We start from the raw sequence: 21,817 nt of genomic DNA on the forward strand, positions 1-21,817 counted from the left end.
CACAATTTAATATTAGAAAATATGGGTGAAATGCAAAAAGCCCACCCCAAAACAAATGAATAACATTGTACATAAATCATATTAGCCTATTTTTTTCAGAACCACCTTTATTTCTTGAAGAGAAAGTGAGGGACTGTGAGAGTTGAAATTTCTTTTCTGAATAATCCTTGTAATTTTTTATATCACACCGTGACAGCAGTCCCACTATGGGATCCTGTCTTTATGGTGGCTGTACTGTGGCTTGAAAGATGATGTTCTACCACAGGAGAGCCGTGACAATACAGTCACTACAGTACCTGGAGAGCTTGGGAAGTGACTGGTTTTGGGGAAGCTTCTGAAAATCATGTGGAAGGGAAAAAAATCAGGGAAAATTATTTTAAGAGTGGATTTCTTTTTTTGCATTTCTTTACTGGCTATTTAGATTTTTGAAAATAAGTTGATTGCTCAGAATTTCAACCAACTCAAAGGCTGAGCAAGCAACTCCAAAATGTTCTGTATTTGTGCTTACAGTTTGTCCTTACAGTGTTGGATCTGCACCTTTTCCTCCCTTACTTTCTCATTATCTGTAACAGTGAAACCCCCCTGCAGATTCTCTCTTAAAACCTGACAAAATTTGAGCAGCTGCAGGAAAAGCATTTCATTGAAATCACCCATTGCTATTTCTACATGAGTATCATTAGGTTTCAGAAAATATTTCTATGCTCAAAAGGGAAAAGGGAAGTGATTTTGAGCAAGGGTATATGTTTGTAACATAATAATTTGTTTGTGTGCCTGCATTATTATTCACAAACTTTAATTTTTCCTGTTGATGAGACAACAACCATACCACTGAATGGGAAGTTGTTGGTGCTGGTTATGCCTTCCTTCTCCCTTCTATCAGGGAGTAATGCTTCTTTTTCCATCTATATATCCAAAGTAAATGTGATTGAACAATTCATGAAATAGATTAGCACATGGGGTTGGATCTGCTTGAGCTCATGATGCACAAGCAGTGCAGGATGAGGCTCATCAACTTTGTGAAATGTTCAGCCACTTTCTGTATGCATTTAGCCCACTTAACTTGGAATCTACATTAAAAACTAAGTGGTTCAGGAGCCACCATCACTGTGTAATGTGTCAGAAGACTGGAGCTGTTAACGTTCTTGCTGTATTAAGATAAAATTGAACCAACAGAGAGTTTTCCAATTTTTGTTTAATTACCCGAGTCACTTTTTAATAAATTAGGAAGTTGTTTCACTTCTTGTAAACAAGTCTATTTGTATGACGTTCCATTCAACTCAATTCTTGCTTGAATTTTAGGTGTCACTTTATATCACCGTCAAGATGATGAAATTCAAATTGGTGATTAAAAACAATACCCTGAAGGATCTCACTTGCTTTTAAGAACTGAAAATGCAAGTGGTTCAATTTAGACCTGCCAGCTAAGACAAAGTCGTTACAGTTTCTGGAAATGTGAGAGACACCATTAATGAGAATTATCCATCTCCATCCATGGAAGTGGGTTTAGCTCTTTGGAAATTCCCTGAAAATGCTCTTTTTTTTCAGATACTTGGTGGACAGGAGTTGGATAGAAAGAGCAGACACAATTTCAGACACATGTTTCCAGTCTTATTTTTGTTTCTTTTCAGTTGCTGTTCATTCTCGGCTATTATAATAATTCCGTACTTAATAAGCATCTAGATAACCAAACACAGACAGAAACAGAGATAAATAAAATATTGATGTTATCTGGACATGCTGTGCTCCTGCAGCAATAAAGTAAACTATTTATACTGTTCTGAATAGCAGCATAAATTATAGATCAGATAATTATACCATGTGATTGTGAGAAATAATAGGATGAAAATGAACCAAAACAAACCAGATGTGTAAGAAAGCAACCTTACACTCTGCACTGGCTTTATAAGGATTAGCAGTGAGCTAGAGGAAAAGGTTCAGGTTTTGTTGATATCAGCTCTACACACAATACTTGTTGCCTGGGCTGCATCTAATGATAGCCAGCGATGAGAGCCTGTGCTTTGAATGCTACACAGAATAACAGATTTGAAGAGGGATTTTGGTCCAGGAATTTTAATTCAACTTCCTCCAGATTTCTAGAAAATTTGAAAAAGACATTAGTTTTATGTTTGAGATATAAAGATTTGACTAACAATTCTGCATCAATTTTCTTTTTAACATGGATATGATATTCTAAAAGAATGAATTGTGTTTTGGCAATATTTTAATGAAAACTGTCTTGTATTTGGTGGAGCTATTGGCAGGTTTTAAATGAAGGCAAGCTTCAGAGCCTTGCCAAAGTAGCACATTACTGATTTTTCCTCCTTGTCCTTAACTGACCAGCTTTCCAAAATGCCTGAGAGAAAAGACAAGAGATACAGCATGCCATGAAAATCTGGCAGGAAAAGGGGGAAGGCATTCTCCATAGGTGAAGTGTTCTCACTGGTAATTCCTTATCACTGAATATGCTCTTCCACCAAAGCAGCTCCAGTAAGGAGCGATGTCGGTGTGCTCCATTGCCTGCTGAAAACTGAATCCTGTTCCTGTCTGCTGGGTCACAGCTGAGCTGTGCCAGAGGAAGGGCCAGCTCTCTGCTGCCCAGGTCCCAAACCATCAGAGTTCAGAGTGGTGGGATGGCTGTTACCTGCAGATAGGAAGGATCCAGCAGCTCTCAGCTTCTCTGATCCAACGCTTGCACTCATTTGTACTTGACGCTTACAACCAGCATTTGGCAGCTGGTAGCAGTGACCTTGTCTGCAAGATGCCCAGGGACAGGGAAGCCTGGAGGAATGAAGCCCTTTGAAGTGGTAACCCAGGAACTCATTAAATGCCCTGGTTAGGCTTTCATCCCTCCTCTGGATCCCTGTCTGCAACTGCTCAACTGCTTGCGTTTCTTCCAGATGTGCTATTTCATTATGATGCCTCCTGGATTAGGTGGAAGAGCAATAATAATTTTTATTGTTTAATCATTGATGAGGTTAGGCTAAATTAGACATGAATTGGGTTATGTAATTCTAAATATAATATTTTGAGATGGAGCTGGGAAGAGAACTTGTCCCAAGCTCAGGCAGAGGAGGCTGGAGCCAGGTCTGCCAGACTGCAGGGGACACCTCTCCTTCTCCAGGGCTACCAGAAATGGGCAGGTCATGGGGAGGGATGAGAAGAGCTCTGCACTACTCCCAGATCCCCCAGCCCTCTGCCAGGGGAGCAGGGAGAAGCAGGAAGCTCTCACTGGTTCTTCCAGTGCTGCCTTCATACTTTCCTCCATTCTCCCTGGCAGCAGAAACAGAAATCTCCGGGGTTTTGTCCCCTCCTGGTTGTGTCCTTTCTGCAGCCTCACTGCAGAGGATGCTGGTGCTGGGCTGGGGGTCAGACTATGATGACATCAAATGTCCCATGCCTGAGGCAGCAGGAAAGGAAGAGAGGAAGAGAGGATTCAGAAACACTCATTTCCAAACCTTTTCTGCAGCCCCCTCAAAAATCCCACTCACCTCTCCCAGCCTTCCTCTCCCAACAGCTCCCCAAATCTCCTGGTGACTCCCCTGCCTCTCTTGTCACCATCACTTGTTTGCCTTGCTTATCTCCACTGCTATATCCTGACTTCTATGCATACAGGCTTTGAAAACCTTGGATCTCCCAGAGAGACACCTCTCCCCACACACTCCCTGGCACCAACAAAAAGCTGAATTTTGCATTTGTTGCTGAGACATTTTGGAGCTTACCCCAGCCATTATGTGTAGCAGGTGAGTGCTGTGGTGATGAGAGGCTGTCAGGAAAGGGGCTCAAAACAAACTGTGTTTGTGTCTGTGCTCTGGAGTAACTACCTGGGAGCATCACTGCAGCTGCCTGTGTTTGGATTGCAGCTCACCTGGACCAACCAGTAATGCCTGGTGGGGATGATGCCCAAGTGTTGGAACCAGTGAGTAACCTGGTAGCATTGTACATGAAACAAAAAATCTGCATACATCAGCATATGCATATATCTGCATACATTACAATGTGGGCATAGGTTTACATTAATTTATTAATTTGATTCATAAGAACCTTCTATATTCTCTTCCCCATTTTTATTGCCTCTTGTGTATATTCATATGCTTCAGTTTGCTTTGCTGTGAAAGAAAAATAATAAAAGATGATTCTGCAAGTATTATCATTGTTTCTAGCTCTCATCTGTCGTAGCAAAGGAGAACTGGCTATTAGGAAGCCTAGCTACAGAGCAACGTTATCTGCAGCAATATAAGATGCTTTTCCAACCAGTGTGGTAAATAGAGCAGTCACACCCCAGTGGTTCCCTGCATTAATGAACCAACACAAGGCTAAAGATCTGCTCAGCCTAAAACCCAGTCTAGATAGCCTTGATGGTGCTACTTTTGAAATAATTGAGGAATGTGCTGGGACATTTTTCTCTGGAGCCTTTTATTCAGAAGTTTCACAGCCATAATTAACTGCAGTGACCTGATGCATCAGCTGGTGCAGCTCAGGACAGACAGATCCTCTCAAGTCACTGAAATAATTCCTGCATTAGAGTTGCCCAGTTTGTAGGAATTAATTCTTGATTTATTCTTCAGAGATCTAAGTGAAAGTCAAGAGTCTTCATGTACCATGAAAATACTTTGTAGCTGTAGGCTAGCACTGCTCTAATAACAGAGATTTTAATAACAGAGATTTTATAGGTATGAGTATTTGTCTATGTCTTTAATTATTTACCTTTTTCATTGGATGGGTTGTGTTAGTTGAATGCTAAATATTTTTTCAGGAGATCAGGAGATAAACTGTGTCATCAAATCTTCATGAGAATGAGTAAACCAGCCTGAAATTATGAATTTATTCTTCTAAAACCTGCTAGTAATGGAGTCTAATTTCAAGCAGAAAACCTATCTAGATGGAGAACTCCAGTGTGCAATGAAGTGGGCTGTGATGATTTGGTGGATTAAGGTAGCACTGGAGATCAAATTCAAGATCACTTTGTACTAACAAAACAACAAAACAACAACAAACAAACAAAACAAAACAAAACAAAACAAAAGTGTCTGTGTTTTTTGGAGTTACCTCTATCTGTATTCTCAGGCATAGCTGTATATACAGTATTGACACAGTGAGAATAATGTATAATGAGATATATATAGATATATATACATATACATACACACACACACACATATATATATGTGTGTATGTATATGTATAGGACCTATACACTGGGCACAGAGCACTGGATGTGCTGTTGCAGGGAAAGCTGTCCTGCGCATGGTCACAGCTCTATCAGAATTATTCCTATCCTTTTCCCATCAGTAACAGTTATGAAGACCTTTGCAAATTGCAATTCCCTTGTCCTTGCATCACCCCTGAAGTAATATCATATCCATTTTACAAATGGGAAGCTGGAGCACAGAGAAACTAGATGGCTGTCTCTGGCCTTATCCTCAATCAATGAGTATCAAATTAGCCTAATGTTCATTTGAGGGCTCAGATTGTCTAGAGGAAAGTGTGATCAGCACCAGATAATGCCATTCATTGTCATTATGGTCAGAACAACTGCACAGCATAAAGATATGTTCCTGCTTGTCCTGGGAGCCAAGTCACACAAGTTGTGTGTTCCATTCATGAAGTTTCACACTAAAGGTGGTCAGGCTGCAATCAGGCTCAGCTCAGCTCAGCTGGGGAGAATATCTGCTCTCTCTATTCCTCCCATTAGGGGCTATTAAGATGGTTTAATGTAAGTATAATAGGACTCTCCTTTGAATGATAAATGCCATTTTCTGGCTTCCCAGTTCCTACCATCTGTACAGCAGGTAGAGATCTGGAAGCTGTCACTTCCAGAAGGTCATCTCTGGTGAATCCAAATCTTTGTCTGCTGGGAAAAGGAGTACTGTGTGTCTTAATAAAATGGATGATGAAAAGAGAAGAAGAAATAATTTTTAAATGAGAGATTCGGGCTACAAAGCAATTATTCTACATGCTTAGGGAGAAGTAACTCCCTAGAGACGATGATGTTTTGCAGGACTTCAGACCATAGAAGCACTGCATGTTTCCATGGCCCTATGCTTGTAAAGAAAGTATTTGTTAGCTAATCTCATTCTAATTAATTAATCAGTTAATCTTATTCTGTGATTTACAGCACATTGGCCCCACATACAGTACCACAGACTCACCAAAAAGCCCCAGAAAATACCTACAGCTGCTTTCAACACCAACAAACTGCTTTTGGAAATACTTGGGTGGGCAGTGATTTCTTTCAGCTTTTATTATTCTCCAAGGGCTGTCCCAAAGACAACATTGTGAACCCTGGACATCAAGAATGATGGGTCAGGGATGTATTTGTGTTAGACTATAATCTTCTAGAGACTTTATAAATCTTGTGGAGTCTTCTCTAATACGGCATGCTTTTCCTGTGATCTGCTACCAGGTTCTTTTTATGATGCCAACTGCACTGTTTGCAGGTTGTGCTGAACACAGGACAGGCACTCCCTCAGCAGTGAGAGGGGTTTGTTCTCTGGAAGGCTTTGCTCTGACTAAGCCGTATTTTGTTCTTGAGCTTGTATCTGCCAATGTGAGAGTTCAGGTGCTGGGAGAAAGGGGAAAAAAGAGTATATAGAAACTGCCATAGCTGAGGATGCAACCAAAACTCATCCAGAACCCAGACTGAAGCCTAGTTGCCAGTGTGCAGGTGGTTGGGTGACTGCTGTGAAGACCAGCACCCACTTAGACTGCCTACAGCAGCCATGGTCCCTTGTTCTATGTTGTTTCCACTGTTGCATTGAGGCCAGGTTGTTATTCTGTATAATTCTGGTTTCAGTCCTCTAAAATGTCAAATGCCAGGGTTCCAAAGGGAAAATGTCAGGTAGGACAAACCCGGCCTGGCATATCTGTGTAGCTGAGACCTGGGTAGCAAGAGTCACAGGTAAAGGCTAATGAAGAGACTGGAGGGGGGAGGGTATTACTATTCTTAAAATGTACACTATGAATTAATTTTAGAGAGTATTTTAGGACATTTCCTAATCGAGGGCTCTGTTCCTTGATATGTGTGTATGTTATCATCTCTTCATAGAGCTGGATGCTCAAGGATCCCTCTGTCAGCATCAAGGTGTGCACTGCTCTTGGTTTGTTCCAGTGGAAAGAATGGAAGGCAACATAACCTCTTTTGATGGCTCATTTTATGTTAAATTGTGGTAAGGCCCCTTCTCAGTGTTACCTGATGGCTCTGAAATCCTTGGTCAGAATAAATTCAGGTGTAGAAGTCTGCATCTACTCACAGCCTGTGTTATGATTTTCTGTGTTTAGATTCTTCCCAGCATCCATCTAGGGCAGACAAGTCTGCACAAATATTTTTTGTTGTCAATTAAAGTCTTGGTGTGATGAAAAGTTTGTATCCTGCTTTGGAGTAGTGAACAGACTGTGCAGTAGTCTGTGGAAGGAAGAGGAATTTGTATTTTTCATGTTACCTTCAGTACTTGATGCCAAATCCAGGGAATTTCTCCATGTCCTGAACTCAGCTGCCTTCTCTCTAGCCTGTTGCTGTAGAACTGCTTTTACCTCAGCAAACTGTGTAAATGGTACTGAGTAACAGTGTGCACAGGCTGGGCTGGGTGGGGGGCTGTGTTCATGCTGTCATCTCGAAGGGTTTCACTTGGCTTTGCAAGGCCAGCACGAGGGGAGCATCCCTCCAGCACTGCCAGCTGTTCCCTGGGGGCTGTGGGTGCCACAGCTGCCTCCTGGCTTCACAGGAGGGGCCCAGGCATGCCTGTGTCTTGCACCCAAGGGATAGCTTTGATGGTGTTCTGGGAGGATGAATGAGATTCAGCTCTACAAATCAGTTTGAATATGTACTGAAGGAGTCCCTGTCTCCTGGGAAAAGCCCTAGTGAGGAGCAGAAGGGAGAAGCCACTTTACTGTCAGCTTTCTGCTTGGGAGGAGCATTTTGTGCTTCCCAGGTATCTGTCTGATACATATGACAGGCACGAGGAGCTGTGCTGCTGAGATTTGAAAGTCCTCTGACCCTGGGATTCCTGAACAAGGACAGATGAAATCAAGATTAACACTAAGGCATGCTGTACAAAATTTGACTGAACACTGCAAACACTAACGCAGACGTGAAATCCAATGAAGCAATATATGCTTTCAAAGAAATAAAAGACAGTGCATTCCAACAGAGTGTTGTTCTGATCTCTGACTGTAATTATTTTGCCAAATCATGTTTAAAGAACATGGAGAAACCCAAGACAGAATAACTGAAGAATTTTCCAGTGGAATAAAGAGTGCTGCAGATGTCTCTTGTAATGGCTGTTACATATTCAGCCTGAGTTTCTCTGCTTTGAGACATATGTATAGAGATCTGAAAGGGCTGCAATAACATCTGGATGATGTTTTGGTGTTGTAACAGGCTGGTAAATAACATTACTGAAAGTGAGGAATGTTGTTCTGCATATTCTTTTTTCTGTTTCCACTCCAGCAGTAGTTTTCAGTCTTAAAATGAAGATGCCTGATAATGATCCATCCAGGCACTTCTGTCAGATTTGCAATGGAGTTCTTAAGGGTAAAATTCATTAATAACTAATATTTGTTCTATTAAGCTTCTTAAACTGAAGTCTGACTGACCTGGTGGAATCCTAAATCCTGAGGAAGAGTGCTGCTACTCTTCAAAGAGATTTGGTAGCCTTGATGATAAATTGCTGGCCCTAAGGGAGACTTTCAAAGCTAGAAAAACGTGAGGAGCAAAAAAATGAATGCATGCACTTAACACAAAGCTGTCTGGTGCTGATGAGAAGAAGACAAGATCAGTCGTCACTACCCCAGTGTTTGGAAATAAAAGGTGGGGATTCTAACAAGCACCTACCCTGATTTTATAGCCATTGCTCCAGCTGTATAAAGCAATTCCTTCCAGTGCAGTCACTGTGATGTGCCAGTTTACAGAGATGGGAGCTGTCCCCTGTACTTCAGCAGACTGTAAATGTCAGCTCTTAGCTGCAGAAATAGAAAAAATGGAGCCCTGTTGTGGTGCACTGCATGATCATCTGCCCTTAATCTACTTCATCAAGCAGAAATAATAGAAACTGGCTAATCCTGGCACCTCCGTTTTCCCTTTCTTGGGGAGAGTGTTGATTTTTTCAGCAATCCCCATACTAATGAATTTTCAGTGAGAGGAGGAAAGGGAAAAAAAGAAAATGACAGTGAGTTTGTTATTTGCATGCATTTTCCTATCACATAACTTGAGGCTAATCCCAGCTGCCCCTATCAAGGTACATTCCTGTCTCCAAATACCTCACTGCATCATTTTCTTAGCATTCTGCTGAGACACTTTTCCTATGTTTTCAGGACTGACAGTGGAAGGGATTTTTTTTCAATTAAACAAAACTAGATACAAGAAGAGTACCACAGTATATTTAGAAAGCAGAGAGTTAAATAAAGCCTTGAATAAAATAAACTCCACAAGCTCAAGTTAATTTCTGCTGTATTTATTTCCTTCTATTCATAATAGCACTGCAATACAAAGGTCAAATAAATAAATAAAAAGGCCAGTGTTCCTCTCTCTTAGAGATAAGTTAGACCTTGGCTCTGGTATTATTTTTTTTCATTACTATCTCAACCACTGAGAAACAAACACTGCAGATGAAATCCTCCAAATTCAGCTTCAAAGAAATTTTTTTTGTCTGAATTTTTATTTAATCTCCTTGAAGATAGTAACATGGAGGCAGAGGGAAGAGCAGCTCTCAGATGTTGTAAGGTGTGGGTGTAGGCAGTGCAGTGAACACACCAGGACAGAGTTGATCTGCAGAGAAGGCTGTGCCTGCACTATTCACAGGGACCTTTGGTTAAGAAAAAGCTACAAAACCCATCCTGAGTGATGGTGCTGTGACTCAGAGAGTGGGGTGAAGAGCTTTCCAGGAAGAAGGACCAGGAGCATCCCTACATTCCCTGTGACCCAGGCAGCTCCACAAGAGAGTCCCATTTTTAATGTGTTGTGTCTATCTTTTCCTAGAAGCCCCACTGAAATGCTTCTGAATGTGGGTGTGGAGGGTGCATGTTCTGATTTGAGTGCAGGAGCAGGTACAAGCAGTGGCTCCTCGAGGTGCACATCATTAGGGAACCAGTCAGGCAGATTTTCTGCAAACTCCTTTAGGGCTTGCATGACTCAGTCTCTGGTGCCCTTGCCATCTCCTCCCCACATTTATTTCCAGCCCACTCCCAGTGCAGCTGAGCACATACCAGATACTGAGGCATGCAAACATGGGCTCTGTTTGTGTCAAGTCACTTTTTGGCAAATTGGCACCAGAAGTTATGATTATGCATTGATGGTGCTGATGAGTGAAGTCAGTCTAATCCCAGAATAGAGACAGACAATCCGTTTTGAGTTAGAAGATTGCTGGGAGAGCTGACGCTGTTACAGGTGAACACTGGGACATTTCATTAAGAAGGAATCCATTCTGTTAATATTGTAAAGTTCTGATGTGGCTGCTTTGGAGCTGGTAATAAAGAATGATTTCTACTTTCAGTTTTAGGACTACAGCATGTTATGGAGAGAAACTCTATTGGCATGTTCTCTGGCAGTATTTAAGAGCTGAGACTTTCTAGAAATGCAAATGGCTGAAGAGAAAGGTCAAGAATGGCTCTAATTTGGTAACTAATTTCTGTGCTTAAAGATGTCTTACAGTTTATTGTTGGTCATGGTACATTTCTGATCATGGTACAATTGTTGTATCAGTCCTGTGCAAAATGAAGACTCGAGTTCCTTCAGGAAGCATTGATGTAGATGACCAAGTCTCCATGGTTTCAATATATATAATTAATGGCTCTTCCAGACACTAATCCTCCTTGTAAATAAAACCCCCTGAAGATGGTGCTGGAGGAGGCAATGGATCAGGAAGCAGGATTCACATATTTTTGTGAAGTATTTTGCAAGGCACAAGTGAGACTACACAAAGCCTGGAGTGACCCCCATCAGGCTGGGAAACTGGGTAACCAGGAGGCTTCTGCTGAACCGAGCACAGCAGTCTGAAATCATCACGTGGAAACTTTCAGTGAAGGATGATGTACATAGATTGCACTGGATATAAATTAGGTTTTAAGAATGTAAAATACATTACCTTTTTAAACTAATGCTTTGAAATATGTGATTCCCTGTAAAGGAATGCTCTTAAATTCTATGTACCTCGCGGATACACACTGAAACTCAGTTAATTTTTCAAATTTTTTCCCCAGGTATCATTCATATAGTGTGATGTAATTTGTATAAAGCATGCCTGGACTTAGTGTTTTCCCATTTCCAATCTCTTAGTTTTATTTTCAATAGCAGGGAAGCTGCATCAAATGTATTTACAGCCCTTACAATATGGGTCTTAAAGTTGTAAGGCTGCAGGAAGCTAAGAGCTAAGTGACATAATGGGTGATGGATGAAAGAATGAGTGCAGCTCCACAGCCATAGGTTTTTATAGAGAAACATGGGAACCATGTCTGAGGTAAAGCATTAACTTTTGCTGGCATTTAGATGGCAGAACTTAGAAGAGAAAATAAGACCGTGGAATGGACTTTTTGACAGTTGGTTTCTCTGACCCTATTTAAGGTCAAAGAGACCCTCTGTGTCTTGGCACTGGCAGAGGCTGGTGATCCCTGCTGAAATGGCTTTTAACACTGGCAGAGCTGGTGCTGGCAGGGGCAGGGAAGGGATGGAGAGAAATGAGGGATGAAGGATAACAACTGGGGTCCTTTCCAGAGGAGCACTGAGGTTGTGTCCCAGCATTTGTGTCATACAAGATGGACACAGACTCAGAGGCTACAGGGACTTCTGCTACAAACTTCAGAGTCAGCAACTGGACATCATAAACTTAACTGCTTTGGTCAATTGTAGAATAATGATGAGCTGCCAAAGTGTTCAGTCTGGAAAGAGCTGCCATAAAATTCTCAATTGCATCAATTAAAATATCCTTGGTGAGGGTGGGGATTGTTTATATAACAGTACAAGACATTGGCAAATTTTCTTTTACAATAATCACAAATACAGGGAAAAATGTAAAATAGCTCACATTTAAAAGTATCAATGCTTTAAATAAATGAAGAAATGTCAAGTGTGATAGGCTCTTCAAGGACAAGGTCTATTCACAGTCAGTGGGATTCTGTCCAAAAATTCACAATTCTCAATTATTACAGGACATTTCTAAGCTCCAGTGAATTAGGCTGTAATCAGAGGTCAAGCTTTTATAAACTAAATATACTTGGAAAATAAAAAAGGCAACCTACAGTAAGTCATCTTGAAAGACAAACTTGGAGGAAAAAATAAACGTTGCCCTATGTGCAGAAAATATTACAACAATTTATCTTTTTGTGTCATAATGAACCTCTAGGAAAGATGTAAGGAAAAATAATGGTGATGACAGATATTAAGTTTAGAATTGTAGCACTTCATTTATTAGATAGCAGAAATCAAAATGCTCTAAAATGTCTGTTTTGTCTGGAGGCAAATGACTTAAAACAATCCATGTAATGGTTTATTGCACTGGTAAACATTTTGGGAAGCTCTGTATGGAGAATTTTATAAAGAAATTAGTTACATTTTATGTAAAGTGCACATAATGACTCTTTAGAGAGCTCAAACTCTGTCGGATTTTACAAACATGGGGAATAGATCTAGATTGCTGCTTAACACTCAGGGCCTGATTATGCCCTTTCTAGCAAGGAAAAGCCATAAGAATGGGATGCCTTCTCAGATAAAGATAATAGGCCCTAGAGCCCACTTTTCCTAAGATAAATTACCAGGGAGTTCCACAGGAGTTCCACAGCTGAACCTGTACACCATGACCCTGCATCCCTCACTGTGGGTAATACCAGTGGACAGCTTGGCACCAGGACATTCACCAGCCTCTAGTCAAGAAAGTGCAGGAAACAAGGTTTCCCTTTCTCAGGCCTGATCTTCTACTAGAGCAGATGCAATGAAAATATTGTTTAAAAGCCATTTTATATCCAGAAGTGTAAAATAAATCTATTTACATGCAAAACACAACCACCTCAAAAAAAAGGAGAAAAAAAAAGGAGAAAGAAGAAGCCAACCAAAACTATTGTAGTGGTATAATTTTCATTTCCACAGTTCATGGAAGTGGCATCATACACAGTACTGAAGCAGAGTAAAGGTTTGAGCCATAAAACTGTGTTCAGAGTTATAATTGTAGCCTCCAAGTTTAAAACATTTTGGGTCTTATCTTCTGCAGTGTAACTCAGTCTTGTCCCATTGTAAATGAAGCTGGACCCGCTTACAGACACCAGGGTTCTGTCTCATTAGGGCCATCTGACACAATGAGCTGGAAACCATGTATTTTGCAAGCTCCACAGTTATTGCTGCCAAAAACTTTTCAACCTTGAAAGACTGAAAGAAATGTCTGACAAAACAATTGTACTTTGGGGATAAGGCACCTCCAAAAAAAAAAAAAAAATCTGTTTTTCTCTGTCTGGTTGCCAAATGCTTCTTCCCATATAAGCAATTGAAAAGTCTCCTTTGAGCCACTTCTCATGAATAGCATAACTGCAGCAAAAATGTATGGTCTGGAAGCCCATCATAAGTATTTAAACAGTCTGTTCTCAGGCTCAAGGGAATAGCTGCTGACCTTCTCTCACAGGACTGTTCTGGCTGAATTGTTGGTAAGACAGGCAGCACTTGGAAAAGATGAATTTTTGTCTCATCTCTTCCTGCAAACACTCACCACAGCTGAGCCCTCAGACTACCTGTGGGGCTGACCCTTTTTGTGGTCAGTCACAGGGTATTCCCAACAATCCAGAGTGTTTCTTTAGGTCCCTAGAAGAATTTCATATACAGGAAAATACTCATATAATACATATTGGTGCCAGAAAGTGCTTGAGGGGCAGTGCTACCCTTGTTTAGTGATCTGAGACAAGGAGACATTTTAAATTACCAGCCCAAACTCTCCAGGAAGATGGGGCAAGGTCAGAGGAGTGGCCACATCTGCTGCTCCATGGGAAATACTGCTCTTCTGTGGTCTCTAGCCTAATGCAGCTGACATCACAGGGTTGAAATAACTGGGGGGAAGCAGGAGGACAACTTATCAAGCAAGGGGCTATGCTAGACACTTGCTATAATTGCTGAAAAACAAAAATGAGTAAACAAGATGGGAACAGGTGTAATACAGGCCCAGGAGTAGGAAAGAAGTTCTTGAAGGACAATGTCTCATGCACTCTGGAGTGAAAAAGTAATTAAGGACATATCATCCTAATGGTGGCACCTAATTTAGCAGAAAGGCTCAGAACAGGGTTATCCCTTCACTAATCCCACTGGTGAGCAGCTCGGGGTGAGAAGCCCCAAGTTGGTGTGGGACATGGCTCTGGAATTTGGGACAAGGGCTTCACAGACAGGTGGAAACCTTTGAAGGTGGCCACAAAAAGGGTTATAAAATTTGCCCAACTGGTGTTTCTCTGCACTCTTGGGACAAGAGCATCTTCCCCAAGGAGTAGCTGTGCAGTCCCATGTTGGTAGAGCAGAGGCTGAGCATGACCATGTAAGGATAACAAGCACTGATGGGACTCGTGGTGCTATATATGGAAAATAATATCTCTCAAAAAATTACCTACTCTACTGTTCAAAATTTAGACTGGCAGGTAATGGACATTTTACCTAATCTTTTAAAATTTAAGTAAAAAGTAAGTTTAAAGTTACTTTTGTCATCTGCTGTACAGTATTTTTATGCATTAAAGGCTCTGTTATTGCAACATTTATATAGCTGGAGAAGTCCTAATTTATCCCTATTGATTTTAACTTTGACTTACTTTTACACTGTGGGCAAGCTTCTTCAAAAATCAATATTTTTACCTTTTGAAAAATCTGCTGCAAATGCATGGTTTTCCTATCAATCCTTAACTTTTGAGTAGCAATAAAATATACAGGGACAAAAGAAAAAGAAAGCTAGTCAGCATAAAAGCTTCCCTACCTTTCTTAAGATTGCTCACAGTAAGCCTCATTAAGCATATGTGGTATATGCTCTCTGCTAAGTGATCAGGGTTTGAATTTAAGGTCTCACTCATAGTTATGGCATTGTGGGATATCTTATTTCTCAAAATGGGTAATTTAACAACACTACGGAGAAACTTTCCAAGTGTATTTAACTTTCAAAGCGTATTAGAAGTACAGATGACCACAACATCCTCATTTTGCAGGCAGAGGGGAGAAAGGTCTGTCAAGGTGATAGGAAGGCTGTGGAGCAGATAAGGAATTTTCTCCAAGTGGATGTGCAGCTTCAGCTTTGGGCACTGTTTGGTGGAGCACATCTGGCTGTATAGGAACAGCCTTCCTCCCAGTGTAAGTCCCTAAATCTGTGCTATTGCAAAGGGGCCTGGTTGCAGACAGTCTCTAAAAGCTCTGCTTCATTGCTTCACTGAAAGCTGAGGGATTTTGCTATTGACTTCAACATTCAAAATATGTTTATATTATTTTTTTAAGCACTGTTTCCATTAATGCTTCCCTTATGCAACATTAACTTCTGTGACCAGCACTTAGCAGGTCATCCTGGGTCCTACTGACGTGTGCAGGATTAAGCAGGGTCCTAATTTTAATAATGAGAAGCTGTCAGAAAAAGAATTTCTGCTTCTATTTATTCACAAATGTAAATTCCTTTAACAGTCATTGTGGACTCTGAAGGACACCTGTTGTTGTTTAATTTCTTCCAGCAAATGCATTTATTATGATTATGTCACTTTCAGAGACAGGAGCACCTTGTGTCCTTTTACAGGGAGATTAGGAGGAAGGATGATGGGCACCTCAAATCCAGTTCAATCTGTTTAGAAGGCAAATATCTGAAAGTCTTGCAGAATTTTGTTCTTGGGTAGAAGGGAGAAGCAGAGAACAGAAGGTGTTGCAGCTCTCACTGATTTCAGCTGGAAAATGACCTTTAGCTTACAGCATTGGATGAGAACCCACTCCTGCATGCCACCAGGGTGACAGCAAGGCTGAGGAAAGCTTCTCTGTGGTCCCTACAGGTGCTTTTGGTTGTTCCTGTTATAAGGAGCACAAAATGAGAGGTCTGAAGCCCTGCAAAAGGAGGCTTTTAAATACACATTGCTATTATTTAATGGTAGTATTAATCCAGCCAGCCAGTTTCTTGCTTCCTGCTCTTACCCCACCCTATAAGACATCGTCCATCTACTGCAGAGTCTCTGTTCCTTTGGAAAAGTTTCTCCATCTGACAGAGAAAACAGAACAGCTAGAGACTACTCTGCAGTTCCTCAAATGCCTGCAGTGCCAGTGGCTCCATGGATCTGTCCCCAGGAATGTAGGATTTTAGTCTGTAGCTGCAGAGGAGGCAGTCCTGGAGCCCTTCTTCCTGGTGCTGCAGGAGACAGTGCTGGCTCCAAAGTCACTGGGCCCCTAAAAGGCATATACTGCTCTTTCAGCTTTTAGATCCTCCCAATGGTACCTAAACTGTCTCCTTTATTGAAGATCCAAATTTCTTTTGAGATTACAGGCCAATCACTTGATTTCTGCTTGAGAAGGATGCCCAGGGTGCCCTAGCCCAGGTTTCAAAGCCATACTTGCAGAGGTTTTGCCTTGACAAGTAAGACTAGGGAGATCTTTTCCAATTTCTAGAGGCCAAGGACATCTCCAGGCCTGAGTGATGCATGAAAATCCTGTTTTGTTGTTCACTGTCGTTTCTCCTAATCAGCACTAGCCTCTGTTAGCTGGGTATCAACTGCCTCTCAGATTTAGGGGATAGAGACCTATTGTCTGACAGTGTAGTATTACACTCTTGATAGTTATTGATATTAGCCAAATATAAATAATAACAAGATAGTGATTGGACTACCTCAGTGTGAGGTATTTATAGCTTACTGTTTGTATCTAATCTCATTGCTATTTTGTAGGATTTTCTGGACCCTCTCAAAAGCTGTGCACAGCCCTGCAGATTCCCATTAGGCTGTGAAATGCTGTACCACTGAGGCTATGTATGTATACCTCAGATGAAAAAACCAAGAATGCCTGAGGTATGAGCACCTCAGTGCCGAGCTCTGACATCAGGAGTTCAGATCTGGAGGTAGCTGCAGAAGGCATAACCTCACTTTCAGATTTATTTCCCACTCCAAGGACAGGATGCTATTCGTGCTCTTGCCCTTTTTGTTTTTAGATGCAAGCCTGAATCAAGCCAAAGAGATCTTGTTTTGCTGAAATGTTAAGCTACTTTAAAAAAAAAATTAAACAAAAGGACTCAGCTTGGTAATTCCAACCATTTAATTGGAAAATACTCTGTACTGTTCTTGCTGACCCCTCTGAACAAGGCAACATTATCACCAGCATGCAGAAAAGTCCCTGACAGAAAGCACACAGAGTATCTTTATTACAGGACAAATAAGGGGGTGGGACTGAACTTTGGGGTGCTCTTGCAGCCATGGCATCTCTTCCTCTGAGAGTGCATGCCCTCTGCCTGCTTCCAGGGAAACACCAAATGGCATTGTCAGCTGCTCTGAATGCACACAACTGAGATTAGGGCATCTGACAGCATCAGGTGTTTGCTCTGCATTCAGGAATATCCTCCTCTGCAGAAGTTCCTTATCTGTGATGTTGTGTGTTGGGTCAGTACATCCAAGTAATGCACAGAGGAAGAATACCTGGGGTGGAATCCAGACTGGGAAGCACTTGGCACAGGCTGAATCACAACAGAGTTATAAAAGCTCTTTTCAGCAATGCTGGACAGTACAGCCAGAAAGATACAATTAGTGTGATCTAAAATCCACCAGTTTCTGCTCAGTGGTTGGAAACTTGCTGTGTGCTTTCTTTGGGTTTGCTTGCTAGCTCCTTCCCCAGGACCAAAAGCTGTTTTCCTCTCCATTTGGGTAGAAAGATTGCAGCCAGCTGGGGAGGGGGAGCAGGGCTGGGGCTTTCCTGGTGTCCCCTGGACATGTGGGCACCCCTTTTCCCCAGCTCTCACTGCTCCTACAGTGCTCCAGCCACAAGACCACATCAGCTGGCATCCTCAATGTAAGCATCACCGTTGCTTTAAAAAAGAGTGCAGTAATGAAACACACACAATCCCACAGAAAGCGGCCTTCCTTTTTTGTTAAAATACTGATTTTTTGCTCTTAGGTTAATATCTGTCATGAAAATGGTTTTAATTCCAGAATGTAGAAAACACCTTGGAGGCTGTTAGCTTTGTTTTTTGATATGAATGTCATGTTAGTACTATAGGCACTTGATTTTTTTATCCCTACTGGAGTAAGAGGCATCACTTTAAATAGGAAACACAGAGTCATTTTCTATGCATAGGGGAAGCTCTTTGTTCTCAGAGAAAAATGAATTATGCAGTCAAAACAGGTGACACATAGTAGATGTTGTTGCTTTCCATAACCTGAGATGTAACCCAGCTGTGCCCTTTGCTTTTGCAGATGTCAGCCCTACCATCTGCTGCTGAAAAAAAATACATGCATTGCTGTGGCAACACTGAGCAGTTCTGTGGTCTTTTCTGCACTCTGCTCAGACTGTGCATTTTTAAATAGTGTGACCTTTATTGATTCCTACAGAAATGAACTGTGCAAGATGGAAAACTCAAAAAGTATACTGCCAGAGTTCCCTTTCAGGACAAAGAATACAATTATATTACAGAAATGTTAAAACTAGGAGAGATGAAATCAGTTAATTTCCTCTGAAAATGTTCGAAAGAGCTTCAGCAAAATAGAATGGGTGACAAAGGGAGCAGAGATCTGATCGGAGAGACAGCGGGATGGGAAAAATACTTGCTCCATTGAAATCAGAGGTAGTCTGGGCATTGCCTTCAATGGAATGAGGATTTCATCAACTATAATGTTTAACACACCACAGCTTTATAGTGCTTTTCCTAAGGAGGCTGCTGTGTCCTGAACTCCTGTTTGCTGTAGGCATCAGCTGGCTCCAGGTAGGTGATGGCTGGGAGGGGTGGAAACAGCGCAGGGGGGAAGCCTGCACGGCAGGGCAAGACTTGCTGCTTGGCATTCCTCCCATTTCTGCAGCCAGGTCAGCTGTTTTCTTTCTCATCTCATCTCTCTAAACCTACAGAGGTGTTTTCTTTCCATACATAAAAATCCTCCCCTCTGTCTTCTCCAAGGATCTCTAGGACAACTTCCTTCAGCTGACTCTCCTGAGGAGTAGTTTCCAGACCTGACAAATGAGCTTTCTTCCCCTCTTCACTGTCCCCATGCACTTTTAGCAGAAGGAAGAAAACACAAGCCCTTTTGCAGCCTCCATCCTTGTGCATTCCTGCTCCTTGCCCCAGCTGGATAGCATTAGGTCTCCAGTTGCAGACTTTATTGCCAGGCTCCAGTGAGATACAACCCAAAGTCAAACACTCAAGCAATAACTTTGTACTGTAAAGATTTATCAGTGGTTTTGTTTTCTTTTCTTCAGTTGACCAGATTTGAGATGGCTCTAGAAGGAAAATAAATGTTGTGTTTTAGTGGATAACCAGATAGCTACACTGTGCAGGAGAGCATGGCAGGCAGTTTCAGCTCTGAAGTCTTGTGATGTTCCTGGCTACCTCCAGCGTGAAGTACCAAAAAACTATTGTAAGTACTCAAATGAAAGCACCCAAACATACCTGTAAAACAGAACTGTTCTTCCTGGGTTTCAGATTTTTGATGTCTGCATTATTCTGTGACTAATGGCACCAAACTTTGTTTCTGCTCTCAGCTTTTAGGTGCAAACCCCATTTGAGTAAGTACCCACAAGCCTTGTCTTATAAACCAGCCTTCCTAACAAAAACAGCATGAAAGACAAATTTTGGTGTTACCATGCTGCTTTGTGTCACTGCAAACCAGCACTTTTTCTTCAAACAGCCACAAATAACATCAAGTGGTCCAGACTCTCTGAAGAAATGCAGAAAAGGGAAGATTCTAGTACAAATAGGAAAACAGGGACTTGTGCCATGAGATGGCCAGTCAGGCTGGTCTGATGGGGGCTACCTAGTGGAGGGGGTGGCTACTGTGCCATTCCTCAGCACTGCCTGCAGCCTGCACATTCCTTATTGCTGAGAAAGAACCGGGACAATTTCCCACAGCTGGCTGAGGGAAGGCTGTTTGTGGAAGGTAACAATGCTTAAATTTATGAGGGATATTCCTAAGACTGTTTCTGGGAGATGATTTACCATAATAATAATAGTTGAAACTGCAGACTCCTTCAGGAAAGAACATTTGATGTCTAACAGACAGCTGCTGATGTAAATGTTTATGAAGAGTTTGTTAAGTATGTGACATTGCCTGTATGGTAATGCAGAAATTATGCTGCTAGTAAAAGATAAGTTATGATAGAAAAATCAGTGGATAAAGAATGGATGAGAATGGTGCTGAAACAGGACCACTGCTATGACAAATGTAGTGTCAAGCAAGAGCAGCATGAAGAAAATCTATTAACTGCATGTATTCACTGTTAGTGGCATATCTTGAATTTGTCATTTTAAGATGCTATTAGAATTAATGCTGTCCTAAGAGGTACTCCTGGAACTATGTATAAAATTGCCTAATTATTTAAAAAAAAAATAGAATTCCAATGAGATGCTAGATTTTGGGAGAGAGACAGTGAGCAGATAAGTATGCCACCAGACACTGATAAAATGGACTTTCCTTGGAGAGGAATGCTTTGCCTCTCATTTCCAAGAACAGCCTTGCAGCAGAATTGAAGTGGGAACTGAAGATCACAACTGCAGATCTATCCATTCTGAAAGGTATTCTTTTACTTATTAAAAGGGCATTTTACTGAATGGATTCATACTGCGAATCAGTAGGTTTAATTAAGTGAAATAAATTGCCCTCATATTGAAACTCTCTTTCATTTACAGATGCAGACCCTGAAATCACTGGTCACTAGTTCCCATGTCTATGATTTAATGAGACAGTGAAACAAAGGGAAACCCTGATAGTCACCTCTGGCAAAACAGATGCAAATGTTTTTCAGATCTCTTTCTCGTCTTCCTTTCCATTCCACCGAAGGACCCAGAAACAGATATAATGACCTGGCTGTGGGATTTGTAAAATAATCAGAATAGCAAAATCTTTGGCCCTACTATGGGAGAGACCAGCACCTTTCAAAGGTGTAATGGTGTCAGAAATAAAGAAAAAGCAGAGGCAGGTGCAGGAGCTGGCTGGAGGGAAGTGCTGGAAATGCCAGCAGACAAAGGCAGACAGAAGTGTGGGAGCAAAGGGGAACCTCCCCAGCACCAAGCTGTGGTAACCTGGCCCTTTTCAGGTGGGGTTGTTCCCTGAATCACACTGGTCAGGGGTGTTGAGTGTGGCTAGAGGTAGGGAGGGACCCAGCTGAGCATTTCTCCAGCCTAGACTGACCCTTTGGTGTCCCTGCCCCTGGATTCATCCTCCCACCAGTGGGTGTTCAAACTGGCAGTGAGCACCACAGCAAGCTGTGTGGCTGTAGGTACACTCCTCTCTACTGTACCCAAGCCAACAGACGAAATCACAGCCTGGTGTTGATTTTCTGTTCTACTGACAATGAATTTGTGGATCCTCTGGGATTAGGTATGGGATCCATGCTGACACAGAGCTGTGGGGAGAGCTCCCCTATCCCACTTTCACAGCCACTATTGACACACACATTTCTGTTACAATGATGTACTAATATTCAATATCAGTGTCTCATCTTACTTGGAGCAAGAGGGGGAGGAGGAATGGGATTGGCCTGCTAATCCTAATGAAAGGAAGCCCATTTAAATGAGTAATTTTATAAACTATGAGCACTTATGCTGAATAAGAACTGGAGCCTACTGCTATTAGATATGCAATAACGGGCTGCTTTGATTATTAAAGCCACCAGGAGGGAATACCTAGAAGCAGATGCTGCCAGTGAACCACACTGACTTCA

The 21,817-nt window shown here is 41.7% G+C and overlaps 1 protein-coding gene and 1 long non-coding RNA gene across 2 annotated transcripts in view; both read right to left on the minus strand.

Moving 5' to 3' along the window:
* The window catches only part of THUMPD1 (THUMP domain containing 1), a 230,899-nt gene that overhangs the window by 103,081 nt on the left and 106,001 nt on the right, over positions 1–21,817 (minus strand). The gene's annotated exons all lie outside the window — the stretch shown is intronic.
* LOC137483641 (uncharacterized) lies at positions 17,176–21,328 on the minus strand. The gene is made up of 2 exons (XR_011004576.1): positions 19,548–21,328; positions 17,176–19,378 (listed from the first exon to the last, which is right to left on the minus strand). It is a non-coding gene; the product is annotated as an uncharacterized lncRNA (long non-coding RNA).

Source organism: Anomalospiza imberbis, chromosome 16 (assembly GCF_031753505.1).
Source record: "Anomalospiza imberbis isolate Cuckoo-Finch-1a 21T00152 chromosome 16, ASM3175350v1, whole genome shotgun sequence".
In the NCBI taxonomy this organism is placed as follows: Eukaryota; Metazoa; Chordata; class Aves; order Passeriformes; family Viduidae; genus Anomalospiza; species Anomalospiza imberbis.